This window comes from Anomaloglossus baeobatrachus, chromosome 7 (assembly GCF_048569485.1).
Source record: "Anomaloglossus baeobatrachus isolate aAnoBae1 chromosome 7, aAnoBae1.hap1, whole genome shotgun sequence".
Lineage (NCBI taxonomy): Eukaryota > Metazoa > Chordata > Amphibia > Anura > Aromobatidae > Anomaloglossus > Anomaloglossus baeobatrachus.
The window spans coordinates 267,551,643-267,569,260 of record NC_134359.1 but is presented as its reverse complement, the minus strand read 5'-3'; positions in this window follow the sequence as shown (position 1 = coordinate 267,569,260).

The window sequence follows — 17,618 nt, the reverse complement described above, 5'->3', positions numbered from 1 at the left end:
TGTCTGTATCTGTCCCTGTGTACCTCTCTTTCCCTGTCTGTCTCTTTCCCTGCGTGTCTCTTTGTCTCTTTCCTTTTCTGCCTCTTTCCCTGTCTGTCTCTTTCCCTGTGTCTCTGTCTGTCTCTTTCCCTGTCTGTCTGTATTTCTCTTTGTCTCTGTCTGTCTGTCTCTGTCTTTTTGTCTGTCTCTGTCTGTCTCTTTCCCTGTGTGTCTGTCTGTCTGTCTTTCTCTTTGTCTGTCTCTGTCTGTCTGTCTGTCTGACTGTATTTTTGTCTGTCTGTCTGTGTCTGTATGTCTCTTTCCCTGGCTGCATTGTGTGACACGCCAACATCCTTCTAAAGTTCTGGCTGCATTGTAGCTCCCAGCTCTATTGACTTTAAAGGAGGCAGGTTTTTTGGTGAATAACTGTAAAGCGCAAGGCAAAAAATTCCCCTCAAAACATAGTCTATGACGTTCCCTGAGTCACATGAGGTGTCTGTCCAAAATTTTGTGATTATCAATGCTACGGTGCGGATTCCTTTAGTGGACATACATACATACACATACATACATACATACATACACTCAGCTTTATATATTAGAATTTTCAAAGCAGCAAATCCAGAGTAGTAAAAATTGCCACTAAATGACATCAATTCCACTGCAAAAATTCTATGGATTTGCTGCAAAATTTACCCCTCTGCAATGGAAATAATGAAATCTGCTGTGAAAAGTATAAATTGTCATGCGGTAGACATCAAATAGGCAGCGCCACTCAATGTACAATGCACATTTCTCTTTGCTGCCTGTGGAGGAGATTTCATTAAATCTCATTCACATTCCTGCTACTGCAAATGTCCACCTTTGAACATAAATTTATTGATTTTAAATAGTTATACAATTCAATTTTTTTACTATATATTTATAATGGTTGGAGCTCCGTTTTATTGATTCAAAGATGAATTTTGCAAAGACAGAGGAAAATGATGAAATCCCCATCCATCACTAGGGGGAGCTTAGGAGCACTGACCTCATCACCGCCGGTCCCAGGTGCCGGGTATCGCAGAGCACAGCCTGACCGGGAGTGATATGATGTGTTGTTCTCAGAACAAGGCTCCATAGGTTGTAATAAAAAATTGGTGGACGTCATGAGAACGCCATGGACTACGTCGGTGCTTATTAATAATAAATTTTATAGATCAGAAACAGTATCTTGTCTTTCTCTTTTTTATATCCTTCAGGTTTCCATTTGTAGACTCACATTGGATTTGGTGGACTACTTAAGATCTGCATGGCTTCTTTTTTTTTTTTTTTTTAATAAATTGGTGAACCAGGACTAGAGTTGGGAAGTGTTTTTTAAAATAAAATATTTTTATGTGTGTTTTACCGGGTTAGCAATGGGTGTGTCTCATAAATGCCACTCTGTTGATAACAGCTGGGCTTGATGCCAGCTGACAGTACACAGCTGACATAACCCAAACTACCATTACCCTGATTTCCACTGCACCAAGGCAATCGGGTAGAGCGAAATGCCAGAATTAGAGCATCAAATGTGATGCGCCACTGCTGGAGCTGTTGCAGGCTGCTATTTTTTGGCTAGGAAGGACCAAATAAGTATGGATCTTCCCAGCCTGATAATACCAGCCCCCAGCTGTCTGCTTTACCTTGGCTGGTTATCAAAAATAGGGGGGACCCCACTCCATTTTTTTAATCATATTTTTATTAGGTTAAACACCCTTTAGTGCCACATGAAAGGTAGTAAAGGGTGCAAGTGTATTAGATATAGGGGGTGGGACTTTGCTTTGGTCAACTTTCAATCTAACCTCTCCCTCCTAGATCAACTCTCTCTGACATGTAGTGTGGCAAGCATCACGCCCACGGGTCTCATATAAGACCCAATGACGTGATGCGGCCGGCCAATCACAGTAATGCCAGTAGCCAATATGGCTACGGCATTCCTGTGTATGGCAAGCAATCCCCGAATGTCAGTTGGTTGTCTAATAGCCACAAAATTGCATGGCGCTCAAGTACCCACGATGCTCGATGGATTATCAAGCGTACCCGAGCACCCTAATGCTTGATCGAGTATTGAGTAGTACCGAGCACACTCGCTCATCACTATAATGTACCTATTCTTAAGCAATTTTCCATAAATATCTCTGTGATCTTTGATCTTTCTTTGCTGGTATACATACAGCTTTCTGCATTAAAAAATGATCCCCCTATAACCTACAGCGATCTGTATGGCAGACTGCAGTGTCCTGTTCGGCCACATTAGAGCAAATAAGCTCCATGCACCGACTCCACCAGATCAATCTGATAACATTTGCTTTTCAAGCATTTTTTGCAGAGTGAGACTGTACACGACATAACTAATACCCGGCCATTACACATGTGACTGACATTAATGTGACTGCTACTGGTTTGGCACAAATCAGGAAAGTCTTCTGTTTGCTCATCGTTACTGATCCTGAATTGCTCTCTGCAAGAATAAACATTTTGTTATCCATTAGTTATCGTGTGCCTGTTAACCTCACTAAACCACCACCAGTTGCTACAGCCTTTTAAGGGGGTGTTACACGCAGCGATATCGCTAGCGATATCGCTGGTGAAAGCACCCTTCCCCGTCGTTTGTCCGTCACGGGTGTGGCGCCCTGGACAAGCCAGGGGCCACAGAGAACAACACCAACACACCCCACACTCCCGGTCAGGCACACCGAAGTCAGACACAAACCCTTGTTGCCTTCCTCCAGGGGCTGATGTCCACACCAGGGGGTGGGCCAGGCGGTTGGCCCCACCCACCGAGGAGTTCACAGTCCTGGAGGCGGGAAAAGCAGGCAGATGACTTGAGTGGAGAGAGATCAGTTTGAGAGTGGAAAGTAGAAGGAAGGAAAGTGGTAGTAGAGCAGACTGAAGTTGGTCCAAGTGTGTGGCCCGGACGGATCAGCAAGGTTGGCAGACGGTGGTGACCGTCTGCAGGAGTGGCCTATTGGAGCTAACCGTAAGGACCGTGGACGGGCGGTGGCCTGGCGGTACCGGACCGGTACGCAAAGAGAAGCCAGCACCATCCGGCAGGGGCTTACAGACCCCGGCAAGGCTAGGAGTCGCCGTGAATTTGCCAAATCCGTTAGCGAAGGGAACCTCCTGGGTTTCCCAGCAGCCAAGTCCCGACAGAAGGCAACCGTCCAACCGAGAGAGGGAAACACAGTCACCGCCAAGGCTAAAGTTCCCAGGGCCAGAGCCTGCGGGCAAAAGGGGCTCCTTCAGCAACCATCCAAGCTGGGGGAGCGAGTTACCGGTGGGAACCCATTGGAACCATACACTACACAGGTGCAGGGAAAGGCAGTCACCATCAACCTGCCGGGAGAAACAACACCGCAGCCGTCTGTGGGACCTGTCCATCCAGCCGTGTGTTTTACCGAGAACTGTGTTCTCATCATTGGCTGAGTGAGTACCACCGTGCTGTGCGGCACAGCGCTGCCCCCGCGGCCCTGCACCTCACCAGGCCCCGTAACCCGCCTGCCATCCATCCATCCCTACCCCATCACCGGGCCCCGGGACAACCAACCCCCTACCCACGGAGGGGAGAACTAACATCCAGGCTGCTCCCTTTCATCGCTGCCGGGATCCCCGTCCAGAGCAGCGGTGGTGTCACCAAACTCACCACAACCTTGGGTGGCGTCACGGACAATAACCAAATCCTACACAATCCAATCCCCCACCCTTTTCACTCACGGGTGAGGAGCGCCGCTCGAGTCCCCGGGATCCGGCCCACCGCTCGAGCCACCACCGAGCAGCAGCAGCAGCCGGACCCGAGCAGTGGGAGAGCGCAGCGTCCCCTCCTCCGCCCGCGACACGGGCAAATCGCTGCCCGTGGTGCACAATATCGTTAGGAGCCGTCACACGGACTTACCTTCCTGGCGACGTCGCTGTGTCCGGCGAACCGCCTCCTTTCTAAGGGGGCGGTTCATGCGGCGTCACTAAGCTGCCGCCCAATAGAAGCGGAGGGACGGAGATGAGCGGGACGTAACATCCCACCCACCTCCTTCCTTCCTCATTGCCGGCGGCCGCAGGTAAGCTGTACTTCGTCGCTCCCGAGGTGTCACACGTAGCGATGTGTACTGCCTCGGGAACGACGAACATCATGCGTGCTCAACATTCAACGATTTTTTGAAAAGGAACGACGTGTCAACGATGGACGATAAGGTGAGTATTTTCCATCGTTAACGGTCGTACCTTGCTGTCAAACACAACGACATCGCTAATGATGTCGGATGTGCGTCACGGAATCCGTGACCCCGGCGATATATCGTTAGATACGTCATTGCGTGTAACGGGGCCTTTAGATCACATGTCCTAACCATTCCAGATACAAAAGGACAGTACCAGATTTGGCTCTCTGCCATGCTGCTGAAACTTTCACATTTTGACCTTGCCCCTCACCACCGTGCCCCCTCTTGTCTCAGACAAAGCCCCTCTGGTATCACCTCCTTTCATCCAATGTAGCGCTTAGATTGACTTGCAGAGCTCACGGTGCACCAGTCCTGTGCGCATCTCCTCTTCCGGTTAAGAAGCCGCAGTGTCATTCTGTACTCCCTGAGAAGACAGAAGTGGTTTATTACTGCTTCTGTCCTCTCTTCTCCAGACCAATAATGCTCAATGAGTGCAATGTAGTAAATAGAGGTGTCCAAAATGCTGATGATTCTGTTATACCCAGTAGTCACATCATCGCCAGCTGTCTGATTGACATGGCAAAGCTGCGGGGTCGTAACTGGATTTTTTCCTGGTTCACTCACTAGCTGTTCCCTTTGGAATTATAAGAACCTACATTGACCTCCATATAATATAATCATACTCACTTATGAAAAAACAATAATCATATTTTTAGTTTTTTAGTTTTTTAGAAAATTTATTTATATAGTTCAAAGGGATACAAAAAGTGCAACACAAAGTGCAATGTGCATAAAAACATGTGCTGACAGTCAGGGCAGCATGTCAGAAAGGGGCAGACTAAAATGATCAAGAAAAACCTTTGCAAAACAGGAGTATACAAACAGTGTATATAGTCAGAGTTCATACAGTATAAGCATAATAATGAACACCCAAATATAGCACAGTGAAACATCAAAAGCAGCCTAAATAGACATATGTGGTGGTCACATGAGACCTGACAAAGAGCAGGAGTATATGAGGAGTATATATAATCCAAGTTCATGCACAATAAGCAGAATGATGAACAGCCGAATATAACATAATAAAACTCCACAATTAGCCTAAATAGACATGCTTATCTAGGAGTTACCAAGGTAACCCACCAGGAACACTCATTTGTATAGCCACCAAGATTATCCACAATATGCAAGGGTTAAACCAGGAAGGTATGATAGCCCACCAGGATAAGAAATCGCAGCCTGCCTGATATGCCGCCCCGCACCTCAGACGCGTTTCGCCACCCGCTTCATCGGTGAGGTGCAAGAGTGACAATCAAGACTGCTTATATCGTGAGGGAGCATTACTCACCATCCTATTGCGGCGCGCCCTGAAGAACCGATGCCCATCCTCCAATGTGTCCGGCGTTCAGGAAGCGGGCCTGCGCATGCGCGCATCCCAGCACCCATGTGATCACCGGACACAGAGGGGAGGAGTGATCAGAGCTCCATGTGCGCACAGAATGGTGCCAAATCCACCATATTTGAATGGGGCAAATAGAAGGGCAGAAATATATCCAGGATAACAATAACGATCATATGTCAAAGCAGGACATTATTAATATACAGACGATCCTGATATGCAGACACTGTAGAGTCCGTTGTTATCCAGATTATGATGTTAAAACCATTAGTCCATGAACCTCTTCTTGTCCCAGCGTTTCCAGCATAGATAGATATAAGCAGCCATGACTGAAACAAACAATATATTAAAAGAATATGTTAAGAAAACTTAAAACGACAAATGGTAAACAGCCATGAAGAGCCCCCTAAAACTAATTCCAATGCAGACCATGAGCCAAATGTTTAATCACAATAAAAACGGTTTAAAACTGATCATATCATTTAGCCCCTTGGGTTTTATTGTGTCTAGGGTTATTTCAGTTTACCTCACATTGGGGTTTCTGTTTGTTCCTGCACACCTTCTTCGCCTCTTGTAGGCTTCCCCTCTGGTCCCTCAGGAGGCGTGAGAAACCCCTAGACGGCCTTTTAGGGAGCAAGGTCTAAAGTGGTTCTGTTAGTTGTATAGCTAGGGTCTTATAATCAGTACACGGCCAAGTTCAGGGGTGAACATATCAGGGGCCAAGGGTTAAGAGGGCCCATTACTACCTTCAAAGCAGGCAAACTTGTGCATTTTGATGAGTTATTGGACTGTAAAGGGACCACATATTGTTCTTACACAGGTGCCCTTTTCGGTCTGTGTCCACCAGTGGACCAGTTGGGTGCGGCTGCCCCTTCCCTTTTCCGTTACCCGTGGGTGTGAGTGAGGTACATGCATAACAATTGCCTTGCCATTATTTTGCTGATTCTCAGTATTTCTGCTTTGTCTCTTACATTACGGCTGACCACTTCATGGTTGGAACAGATTGTCAAGTTTCATTTCCTCTATCCCACAGAAAAATAAGGCGCATTATGCAAAAATAACCCAATGTGATGTATCTAAGTGATTAGCTGTCCATACCTAGATTCAATTAAATGTTCCAAATTCTGTTTATAAGAACAATCGCTCTACAAAATTAGACAGCTGTACATAGGCAGAGATTTTGCTTTAACTCTTGGCTTGCTGTTATAAAAAAAATTCTGGTTGACTGCAATGTACCAAAATAAATGGTGCCTATGGGTATTTATAGCGTAACTATCATTTAGTACAATTTTTTTAATCTTATAGGGACTTGTATGTGGGGGTGATCAATGAGAGTCCATGTCGCGATATAGTGTGCAGCTCCTACATGATCTACTGGCACAGATCGGTGTATTGGCTCAATGGTAAATATATGCGTCCATATAATACTACCGTATGTGAGAGTGGTAGACTTAGTATTGAGCCTGCACAATGCTCTGAAAGCAGCTCATGCAGTACCATGGGCAGCATGTGTAAAGTGCCAGGGAGGGGCAGTCGTGTGCGAGGGTTGTGGTCTTACTCAACCCACCCCGGCACAGTGCAGACACTGGGGGCAGAGTGGTGTATGGAGTGGGTGTGGAGGTGGTACCTGTCTGCAGCTGCAGGTCTGGGTCTTCAGCTGACTTCTCAGGATCCCGTTCACTACAAGGGGCTTCGCACATTGCAATGTCAGAAACGAGTCCACCACCGGTTAAAACTGCAACAACTTTACTGAACAAATGGTTAGCGCACAGTTTTCATTACTTAAAGACAGACTTTTCATTGATATAGTTTACAGGCATTCTTTTCCAAACCAAACCCAACCCTGCAGCTACAGCCACCAAGTTTATCCTATCCTTCCCGGGAAAAGGGACGCTCTCCTCCTTTACTACCTTCATACTGGGATTACGCCTCGCCGCTGAAGGGCTCACACCTCACTGCAATCTTCTTTACTCCTTTCTTCTTTCTTTGCCTGACACCTCCAACCCACCCGACTCCACTCTGCTTCATCCAACCCTACAGGTCCTTTCCTTACTTGATCCTACTCCCTATCTGCCTTGTACCAGGAAATTTCTGCCCTATATCTCCTCCTGTGCTGGGAACCGTACTCTCCCAGTTTAACCCTTGCCGTCCTGTCACTCCCTCTGCACTAAGGGATCAGGAACCCAGTGACACCTAGTAGTAGCCGGCCAAATTACCCAGAAGAAACACATGTAAGAAAAATACAATACATTAACACACATACATGAAGAACATCTTTCACTAAAATAAGCTGATTCACAATGACATATTCGGAGGCAGCAAGGCACTGGTCACCCTCTTACAATCATACAGCCAGTGGCTGATACATGCTATCCATGGATTGGCCAGCATTTATCAGCTAACAGGTTCCCTTTGAATGGCTTGGAGCATGAACAACAATCACCTATCTACAGGGACCCATTGGGATATCTACCAATAAGGGTCCTGTGTCACCTATTTGAATGAGGCAGTGGTCAAAAAAACATTTGTCATGCCAAGGTAACCGGACAAGGCAGAAGTGGGTCCACTGGTCAAAGGTACCGTTCACTAACCAGGAGAAGCAGACCTGGGCGACTACCAAATCTTTACTACTACCACCAGAGGTGGCAGCAGGTACACACGCTGGTAAGTGTCCGCCAGGAGGCAGCACCGGGAGATCCCGATACCTTGGCAGCTGGAGCCACACGACAGAGACCTAAAACTGGAGCAGATAAGGCAGGTGCAGTCCGGGACTGGCTGGTACTAGTGGTAACAGGCAGGCGGTAGATGCTCGCAGGAACTGGAGGAAAGAAGATGGACACAGACGGGAACATGGGCACTAGTAAACGAACACAGAGACAGAGTCACAGACCTATACAGAGTGCGGACGGGGAACATGGGGAACCTGAAAACTAGTATGGGCAGACTAGCTATGGAAATACATTGAACAGGCACCACTTAAAGGGGGAGGATGCCTTATATGGGATGCACCTGTGACGCCCTGGGCAAGCCAGGGGTCACAGGTCACAACATCACATGCACCCCACATTCCCGGCAGGTACACCTAGGCTAACCTAAAATCCTTGTTGCCTTCCTCTAGGGGCTGATGTCCACACCAGGGGGTGGGCCAGGCGGTTGGCTCCGCCCACCGAGGAGTTCACAGCCCTGGAGGCGGGAAAACCAGGCAGATCTGAGAGAGTTGAAGTAGAAGTCAGACTAGAGTCTGAGAAGGAGTGCAGTTTAGGAGGAGGAAGTAGAAGGAAGTGGTAAAGGAGGACAGTAAGAGTGGCGACAGAAAAGTGACAGTTAAGAAAGCCTGCAGTTGGTCCGGGTGTGTGCCCCGGACTGAGACAGCAAGGTCAGCAGACGGCGGTGATAGTCTGCAGGGGGACTGCTTGTAGGTTGCTGGAAGGACCGCGGATGGGTGGTGACCCGGCGGTACCGGAGCAGTATACGAAGAACAGTCAGCACCAGGGCAGGGGCCTTTCAGATCCCGGCAAGGCTAGGAGTCGCCATAATTTGCCAAATCCATCAGTGAAGGGGACCTCTGTCTCCTAACAACCCATCGCTACCAAAAAGACTTTACATAGGTGCAGGGAATAGACCGTCACCGCTAACTGCAGGGAACAGCAGCACCGTAACCGTTCGAGGGACCCGTCCAACCAGCCGTTTGTTTACCGAGAACTGTGTCGTGTTTACTGGCTGAGTGAGTACCTCCGTGCCGTGCGACACAGCGCTGCCCCTGCGCCCCTGCACCTCCGCAAGCCCCATCCCCGCCTGTCCACCATACCAACCCCATCACTGGGCCCCGGGACCACCAAAACCCCTACCCACGGAGGGGTAAATCAACAACTGGCTGCTCCATACCATCACTCCCGGGCTCCCCAGACAGAGCAGCGGTGGTGTCCACTTAATCACCACAACCGTGGGTGGCGTCACGGACAATAAACTATCCCAAAACCCAATCCCCTTTCACTCACGGGCGAGGAGCGCCGCTCGAGTCCCCGGGATCCGGCCCATCGCTCGAGCCACCGAGCAGCAGCAGCAGCAGGCCGCAGCAGCCGCAGCGGCAGCCGGACCCAAGCAGTGGGAGAGCGCGGCGTCCCCCCCTCCTCCGCCCGCGACACACCCACGGGGTCTGGGGGGCTACTCGTCACCGGGTTGGTGCAGGAAGTGGGATGTCACAGCAGCTAGGCTCAGCTCCACGACCCCGGCGGTGTCAAGAAAATGGGGGATGATGGGGATAGTAGTTATTCGTGATGCTGCCTGTGGTGTGCAGCTAAAATAGGAGCTGCTGCTGCGGGAGGTATCCTCTGGGGCAGATGGTAGCGCAGCTTGGTTGGTGCAGCTCTCCACAGGCAGAGCTCAGGCCCCAGGGAGGTTGTGAGTAGTAGTAATCTTTCAGCAGAGCGCAGGGTTAGAGGCGGTGAAGAAAGGGAGTGACACAGGGGTTGCAATCAAACTTCTTTACTCACTGAGATTTGGATCACTTTGGACTGCTGGACTCTACTGTTATGGGATCCAGCTTATTCCGGATAGTTCGGAGGCCAGAACCGGTGTTTCTTTCTATGAGTCCCTCCTACTTGCACCCTTGTCTCTGTTTCTGTCCCGTATGGCAGGCAGCACGAATCCAATACTGGTGTCGTTCTTTTATCACAACTCCTGGCTTTAGTATGCTGCTGTGCCCCGGGCACTTTGTGTTGGCCAGAAGACTTGAAATCCTCTGCCCGGCGGATTCTGCTGGTGGGACGTGAAGTGCCCACCAGCCTAGGGTTCCGCACCCTTCTTTCTGTGCGCTTGGTCCTGAGGGAGCTATGACGCAGCTCTCCCCTCAGTGACCGTGTTCTCCCCACGTCTCACTTGTTCCTTGTCTGTCCTAGACTGTCGTGAAACTATTGACTCTCTACTTCCCTCTCTCTCTGTGCTGCTCGCTCCACCCACCCACTTAATTAACCAGCTCACCTCCAAGTTGACTATGTGTGGATTGTGGTGGTTACCGGCAATGACTTCCTCCTTACCTGGTATGAACCCTGTGACAACTGAAGCCTCAGAGGCGCCACATATGCATTGTGCCTCATGGCGGGGATCGGGAGGCATTTCCAGGTGAAGTCGCGCTGGCCCTTTAAGAAAATGGAGAACAGCGGAGCCACGCCCTAAGCACACTCCCTAGTGCCCTACTGTGCATGTGCAGGCCTTGGGAGCCAGAGGACGTAGTGGGCAGTGAGGAGTAGGCGAGGACAGCGAAGAAATGGTCTCACCTCTGGCACACAGAGAGCAGGGGCACCGAGAGGAGTACATGTGGAACCTGGGAGCCGCAAGGTCGGGCAAAGACAGCGGGGATAGCTGAAGTGAGCTGGGGAGAGCGTTGGCACTCCTAGGCTGGGAGTGCTGACAGAGTAAAACCATTTATTGGAAGCAGCTTGTCTTTTATTACATGCTCACCCAACGCTTTCTGTTCCACTTATTAGACTCTTGCATAGTGATGGCACTGACAGATGCAAAATAGTATTAATGATTTTTAAAAAACTTTTTTTATTAAACTTCAACTACTTATTCATATTTCTAATATTCCCTTTAGCAAATTGAAATTTTTTTTGTACAGATGAAGAGTGAATATCCGTGGAGCCCTAAATTCCTGCTATAGTTTGCATAGTTTTATTATGGGATAATATCCACTTATACAATATGTGACATTAGTAATTTTCAATCATCTGGCATAAATGAGACCCCATTACTGTCTCTTTTACTTGAAATATATAATGTCTGTGATAAGCCTTTTTAACTGCTGTCAATTCCTGGATAATCTTGTTTGTACTGTAAGGTTAATTAAAAAGCTGATCAATTATATTTCACATGAATGCAACTTCAGAAGCACGTTACCATAAAATGGCATAAATGAGGTCCCCATTACTGTTCCTTTTAGTTGTAAGCAAAAATTCGTAATAAGAATTATTAAAATTGTAAGGTTTCAAATATATAGGCAGATTTTATCATAATATATGTTTCGAACAAATTTATAAAGATTGTCAGACAAAACTTGTGTTTCCATGAACGTGTTGCTTAGCCGTTTCAGGTGCTGCTGTGGAAACTGGCGTCCTAAAAGTTGCTGCCAATAAGCCAGGTTCTGATGTTTTGCTGATTAGCTGATATAACTTATTACAGCTTAAATGTGATTAAAAAATAATTTCCAGACACAAGAAAAAAAATGAAAAAGCAGTTTTAGCTTCCCATTAGTGTAATTAGACATCTGCAAACAAAACTCAATTAGATAAACTGGATAAGTGCTGTTTCTGGATAGTTTTTAGGATCTTTCTTCAGTATAATTTCATGATTAAAAATGCATGACACCCAATAAATCTCCTATTAAAGTATTTGGGTTTTTTTTTTTTACAAGGGCCATTAGTACAGTAAGGAAATAAACATTTGAAGAAAGGTAGAAGATTAAGGTTTAGGTACAATACTGGAGATAATTTTACTTTTTATACTTCAATAACACGCATGTAATTTCATGATACACTATGTTGCTACGGGTAAAATATATGGAGGATACGAGAATGTTTTGCATCTTTATGGAACTAACTGGCTAACCATGATACACTAAGACAACTTTCAGCACAAACATTCTGCCGTGTTTCTCCAAAAATAAGACACTGTCTTATATTATTTTGTTGCACCAAAAACTGCACTAGGGCTTATTTTCAGGGTAGGGCTTATTCTCGGGGAGAGACAATTGGGGAAAGCTTAGGTCCCCAAAAAAGCAGCCGCCCCTTCCCAGGAGAATCATACTTACCAGACCCCGGACGTGTGCATGCTCCCAGGTCCTCATGCTATCTTCAGCTGGTGCTCCCAACAGGTATGACCCATGCAGTCCTCTCCTGCTTTTAGCCAACACTCATATACATCTGATAACACACTCATACTCATACACATACATCAGATCACACATACACTCATACACACACCAACACACATCCGATCACACACCCACACACATTAGATCACACACCAACACACATCCGATCACACACCCACACACACACATCAGATCTCACACCCACACACATCAGATCACAAAACCACACACATCAGATCACACACATCAGATCGCACACCCACAGCATCATATCACACACACATATCATATCGCACACCCACAGCATCATATCACACACACATATCAGATCGCAGACACACTCTCACCACATTCGGCGATTGCTTCCAGCTGGCAGGGGAAGATGGGACACAGTGAAGTGGAGTGCGAGGACCTGCGATGGAATGCATAGAGGACCTGCTGTGGAATGCATAGATGTGTTCCACCGCAGGTCCTTCATACGTTCTACCGCAGGTCCTCGCACTCCACTGCACTGCATCCCATCTTCCCCTGCGGGAACAAAGCAATTGGTATCGCCATATGTGGGGAGTGTGAATGTGCAAACTGATGTGTGTGGGTGTGCGATCTGATGTTTGTTGGTGTGCGATCTAATGTGTGTGGGTGTGTGATCTGATGTGTGTGGGTGTGTGATCTGATTTGTGTGGGTGTGCGATCTGATGTGTGTGGGTGTGTGATCTGATGTGTGTGGATGTGCGATCTGATGTGCGTGGGTGTGCGTTCCACTGCAGGTCATCCCATTTGGCATCTGGTGAGTATGATTGCGTGTTCTTCTGTCTTCTTGCTTCTCTCTTTTGGGTGTGACTGCTTTGCAAAAGTGTCCTGCAGTATTCTCTACCTTTTTTAGCAATTTATGTAAAGTGCTGAGTGAAAGGCAGCAACCAAAATGAAGTAATAAGTGCAATACAGGGTTACACACTCACCCCTGAGGAAGTCACACACGTGACGAAACGCGCGTCAGGAAAGGAGCTATACAGGACTAATTGGCCTGACATCAGGTAACCTACATACCCTGTATTGAACATATTACTTCATTTTGTTTGCTGTCTTGCTCTCAGCACTTTACATAAATTGCTTACTGACATTATTTAACTGTCGCTGGTTAGATTTTTATACTATCAGTGCTTGATCTTTAATACTGGGTATTGATCCATCAATAGATATTATTCTATTTACATGTTATATTGACAATTATTCTATTATGAGATATTGATCTCTTTCATTTATATCTATTTTTGATATATTGATCCTATTTATTTGCAGCATTTAGGTTATTATGTGATTAGTTACCTGTGGGGTCCCATGCATTATATGATACCCTATACTACCTTTAGAAGGAAACCCTGTCTGTCAATGCACTTTACATATCCTGATAACTGTAGAGGAGATTATTTTTAAATTATTTAATTAAATTATTGGTTTCTACGTTACTTTGACTCCCACGGATAGATGGTCCGCTCACACTATTTTGTGGGGGTCTTTTGGAGATTCATGGTAATATGTATAGAGCAGCACTAATAATCAGCGTGTGAATATTTATCATTTATCCCACAAGTCATATGATGGAGGATTTTAGATTACTCCGTTTCTCTGGCACACGCTCAGCTTTCTGATATCTTCTGTACTTTTAGGGAATTGAAGCCATAAATATTCTAAGTTATTTCCATATTTAGGAGATGCTTTAATGTCACTTGGGATTTCCTAGTAAACAGATTTCCTTCAAGATCACTTTCCGCATATCCAGCTGTCGTTACCTACATTGGGTTATATTCTGATCAAAATGTTTTAATTACATTTTATACGAATTGTCTTTATTATAATATTTTAGCAATTTTTGTTAACATATGCTATATAATAGTACCGTACATGAACGTAGTATATCAGTACACTTTATTACCATATTCCATATAATATTACTATATATATATATATATATATATATATATATATATATACAGTGCCTACAAGTAGTCTTCAACCCCCTGCAGATTTAGCAGGTTTGATAAGATGCAAATAAGTTAGAGCCTGCAAACTTCAAACAAGAGCAGGATTTATTAACAGATGCATAAATCTTACAAACCAACAAGTTATGTTGCTCAGTTAAATTTTAAGACATTTTCAACATAAAAGTGTGGGTCAATTATTATTCAACCCCTAGGTTTAATATTTTGTGGAATAACCCTTGTTTGCAATTACAGCTAATAATTGTCTTTTATAAGACCTGATCAGGCCGGCACAGGTCTATGGAGTTATCTTGGCCCACTCCTCCATGCAGATCTTCTCCAAGTTATCTAGGTTCTTTGGGTGTCTCATGTGCACTTTAATCTTGAGCTCCTTCCACAAGTTTTCAATTGGGTTAAGGTCAGGAGACTGACTAGGCCACTGCAACACCTTGATTTTTTCCCTCTTGAACCAGGCCTTGGTTTTCTTGGCTGTGTGCTTTGGGTCGTTGTCTTGTTGGAAGATGAAATGACGACCCATCTTAAGATCCTTGATGGAGGAGCGGAGGTTCTTGGCCAAAATCTCCAGGTAGGCCGTGCTATCCATCTTCCCATGGATGCGGACCAGATGGCCAGACCCCTTGGCTGAGAAACAGCCCCACAGCATGATGCTGCCACCACCATGCTTGACTGTAGGGATGGTATTCTTGGGGTCGTATGCAGTGCCATCCAGTCTCCAAACGTCAACGTGTGTGGTTGGCACCAAAGATCTCGATCTTGGTCTCATCAGACCAGAGAACCTTGAACCAGTCTGTCTCAGAGTCCTCCAAGTGATCATGAGCAAACTGTAGACGAGCCTTGACATGACGCTTTGAAAGTAAAGGTACCTTACGGGCTCGTCTGGAACGGAGACCATTGCGGTGGAGTACGTTACTTATGGTACTGACTGAAACCAATGTCCCCACTGGTATGAGATCTTCCCGGAGCTCCTTCCTTGTTGTCCTTGGGTTAGCCTTGACTCTTCTGACAAGCCTGGCCTCGGCACGGGTGGAAACTTTCAAAGGCTGTCCAGGCCGTGGAAGGCTAACAGTAGTTCCATAAGCCTTCCACTTCCGGATGATGCTCCCAACAATGGAGACAGGTAGGCTCAACTCCTTGGAAAGGGTTTTGTACCCCTTGCCAGCCTTGTGACCCTCCACGATCTTGTCTCTGATGGCCTTGGAATGCTCCTTTGTCTTTCCCATGTTGACCACGTATGAGTGCTGTTCACAAGTTTGGGGAGGGTCTTAATTAGTCAGAAAAGGCTGGAAAAAGAGATAATTAATCCAAACATGTGAAGCTCATTGTTCTTTGTGCCTGAAATACTTCTTAATACTTTAGGGGAACCAAACAGAATTCTGGTGGTTTGAGGGGTTGAATAATAAATGACCCTCTGAATAAACTTTTCACAATTTAAAAAAAAAATAAAAAGAAATAACATTCTTTTTTGCTGCAGTGCATTTCACACTTCCAGGCTGATCTACAGTCCAAATGTCACAATGCCAAGTTAATTCCGAATGTGTAAACCTGGTAAATCTGCAGGGGGTTGAATACTACTTATAGGCACTGTATACATAAAAAATATTGAATGTCATTACACTTTATTAGCTTATTCCTTATAAAAGTACTACATACTATACTCACAAAAAGTTCGGGATATTTGGCTTTCAGGTAAAATTTCCGTAAAAAGTTCACACTATAGTAATACTTTATCATAAAAATCAGGCATTTGAGTGAAAGCAGCAATGGGGATTTCCTCATCTCAAACAATTTATTGAACCAAAACCCAACTCCAGTGGTGGGTATACCCCCCCACAGATGTCAGTGTCTCAATAACTTGTTGTGTGGCCTTGTGCATCAATTACATATGACAACGATGCCTCCTGCTGGCCACAAGTGAAAATACTGTCTGCAGAGGCATGGCATCCAACTATTCTTGAAGAGCAGCCCTCAGGTCATTGAGGTTCTGGGGTATAGGGTTACGACTCATCTGATTGCATAGGTTTTCTATGGGATTCAGGTCTGGAGAAAGTGCAGCCACTCCATTTGAGGTTTTCCAGTCTCCAGCAGCCATTCCCTAATGATGCAACCTCGATGAGCTGGGACATTGTCGTCCATGAAGATGAAATTAGGCCGGTGTTGTTCATGCAGAGGCACAATGACTGGAATAATGATGATATTCCAGCAGTAGGGGCTGTCACTGTTCCAGTCATACAGTGTAGGGCCATTCTGTACTCAGTAGACACACCAGCCCTCACTGTAACAGCACCACCACCAAAGGCTCGTCTGGTGACAGCAGTGGCTGATGCATAGTGCTCTCCTTGACGTCTCCAACATTATTGGCGGCCTTCATTTCTGCTAAGCTTGAATCAACTTTCATCGGTAAACAGCACTGAGGCCCACTGGTCCCTCATCCAGTGTAGATGACACCTGTACCTGATGGTGCAGTCAGGTATCATTGCAAGTTGTCTAGCACGCGGACCACGCTGATGTTAATGGTTTCGAATGGTCTGATGTGACACTTGGTGCCTCTCACCTCCTTTAATGTACTTGGAGTTTTGTGACATTCATCATCCAGTTCCGAAGGGCATTGTTCACAATGAATCTTTCATCAGTGTGAGATGTAGTCAAAGGACATCCACTTCTCTGCCTTTCTATGACTCTTCCAGTCTCTCTGTATATCTGTACAACCTGCTGATGACACTCTGTGATGCTCTAAGCTCAGCGGTCACTTCCCTCTGAGAACATCCTGTGTGAACCCTCACAATGGCTCGGTACTGCTGATCAATTGTTAGGTGTCGTCTTGGTCTAATACTGTAAAAATGTAAAAACATGTAACGGTCCCATGACCCTTATTCCCTCTTTGCCACGTAAACAAGCACATGCATTTGGCCTTTTTAATATTTTTTTAACCCTATATTTGAAAAATGGCAGTTGGTGAAGGTAGTTTGACCAGATCCCTTTATTAGTGGGCTCCATTGAATAACTTTAGAAACTGGCACATATGCAGTACCATATGCAATGTTATTTAATGGATCCCACTAGTGGATGGGTCTAGTGGTATGCGTTACTATTATCGGTCATGTTCTGGACAGATGTGGCACCATACTGTCAGTTAATTGGACTATACACAACGAGGGGACGGCACTTTACCATAAGGACGTCTGCGCTGATTTAGTGCT